Genomic DNA, 1989 nt, shown 5'->3' with positions numbered 1-1989 from the left:
AAAAAATGATCCTAAAATTCATGTTGAATCACAAGAGACCTCAAATAGTTAAAGCAATCTTATACAACAAAAACAAAGCCAGAGGCATCACAATAGCAGATTTCAAGACATACTGAAGGACAGTTATAATCAAAACAGCCTTGTGCTGGCATAAAAAGAGACAAGTGGGATTACATCAAGCTGAGAAGCTTCTGAACTGCAAATAAACACTCAGCAAAATGAAGAGTCAACCAACAAAATTGGATAAAATATTTGCAAACTACACAACTGATAAAGGATTAATAACCAGAATCTATAATGAGCTCAAGAAATTTAACAACATCAAAACAAACAATCCGGATAGGAAATGGGCAAAGGACTTGAACAGGCATTTTTCAAGAGTGGAAATTCAAATGGCCAATACATACTTGAAAAGAAACTCAGAATCACTAGGCATCAGGGAAATGCAAATCAAAACCACAGTAAGTTTTCCCCTCACCTCATTTAGAATGGCTCTCACACAGAAATCAACAAAGAACAAATGCTGGTGAGGATGTGGGTTCCCTATTCCACTGTTGGCGGGAATGTAAACTGGTCCTGCCACTGTGTAAGACAGCATAGAGATACCTCAGAAATCTGAATATAGACTTACCATATATCCAGCCATCCCACTTGTGGGAATTTACCCAAATTAAATGAAATCCACAAATGTAAGGGTTATCTTTACCTTCCTGTTCTCTGCAGCTCAATTCACAATAGCTAAGATGTGAAATCAACCCAGATGTCTATCAAGTGTTGGCTAGATAAAGAAATTACGGTATACATAGACTATGGAGTACTATTGAGATGTAAAAAACAAATTAAATCTGATCTCTTGCAACAAAATGGATTCAACTAGAAGCCTTTAAACTTAGTGAATTAAGCCAGTCTCCAAAAGGCAGATATCATATGTTTTCTCTGTTCTGTGATAACTATTACAGTACCTAAAATGTAATGTATTTGAGTGAAATGGACATTTTGAGATTTGATGTCTGTTTACAGCTCTTGTATCTTTCTTTGAGGAACAATTATTTTTTTTCTTCATACTGTTTGTTGAATCTTTTTACTTAGCATAGGGTTAACCTTATAGTCATTTAGTAAACAGAAAATAGATCTTTGTAGAGTTAGAATGGGAGAAGTTTGAGGAAAAAGAGTGGGAACATGGGCAGGAGGAAGTGTAGGGTGGAAAGTATCACTATGATCCTAAATCTGTATATATGAAATACATGAAACTTGTATAATTTGAATAAAATTACCAAAAAAATTCTTTGAAGATTTCCACCATACTGTTTCTGCCAATACTACCATATTGAAAAAGTTATCCATTATTATCATAAAAAAAGTGCAATTGCATTCAGGTTTTGTGTTTGGAGGATTCAAATTATTGTAAAAAGACCAGTGAGACAGAAGTACACATAAAGAAATCACGTCAAAAAGTTTTCTGTAGTAGAACATGAAAGCAGAGTAAGAATATCAATGAAGGGACTTTCTGGGCAATTAACTAAAATTATAAGATAAAAAATTATGAAAAGAAAAATATGATGATCAGACCTGCAATTTCAAAGTATCACACTAGTGATTAGGTTGAATAGATTTTAGCAAATGATGATGGTGACATGAACAATTTGAAACCAAATGTCTGTTATTGATTACTTTATAAATGGGAATCTCTCTGAAAGAAAATGAACATTAATTTTAACCTGATACAGTATCAGAAGAAAAGAAAATAGAAACCAAATATCCCACAGTGATAGTACAAATGGGGATATTGCTGTGCTTTTCATAACCAGATTTCTGTTTATTTTTGGAAGGGATTTTGCAGTTTATTTGCTATGCAGTAGGGAGAAATAAAGGAAAGCAAGAATAATTCCATGGCCCTGAAACTGTTAAACTCCATGTTTCTATGTTTTTGACCTTGTGTATTCAAATTAGAGAAGGATGCTTCCTCCTTCGTTTAGAATCTAATGATTT

The 1989-nt window shown here is 33.5% G+C and overlaps 1 non-coding gene across 1 annotated transcript; it reads left to right on the top strand.

Annotated features, from left to right (window-relative positions):
- The first annotated feature begins 1655 nt into the window (after positions 1-1655).
- LOC127492210 (small nucleolar RNA SNORD79) lies at positions 1656-1729 on the top strand. Its single transcript, XR_007921370.1, has one exon. It is a non-coding gene; the product is annotated as a small nucleolar RNA SNORD79 (small nucleolar RNA).
- The last annotated feature ends 260 nt before the right edge of the window (positions 1730-1989 follow it).

Source organism: Oryctolagus cuniculus, chromosome 9, assembly GCF_964237555.1.
Source record: "Oryctolagus cuniculus chromosome 9, mOryCun1.1, whole genome shotgun sequence".
NCBI classification, from domain to species: domain Eukaryota; kingdom Metazoa; phylum Chordata; class Mammalia; order Lagomorpha; family Leporidae; genus Oryctolagus; species Oryctolagus cuniculus.
The sequence above is the reverse complement of the archived record's forward strand: the minus strand, read 5'-3'. Positions and strand labels throughout refer to the sequence as shown.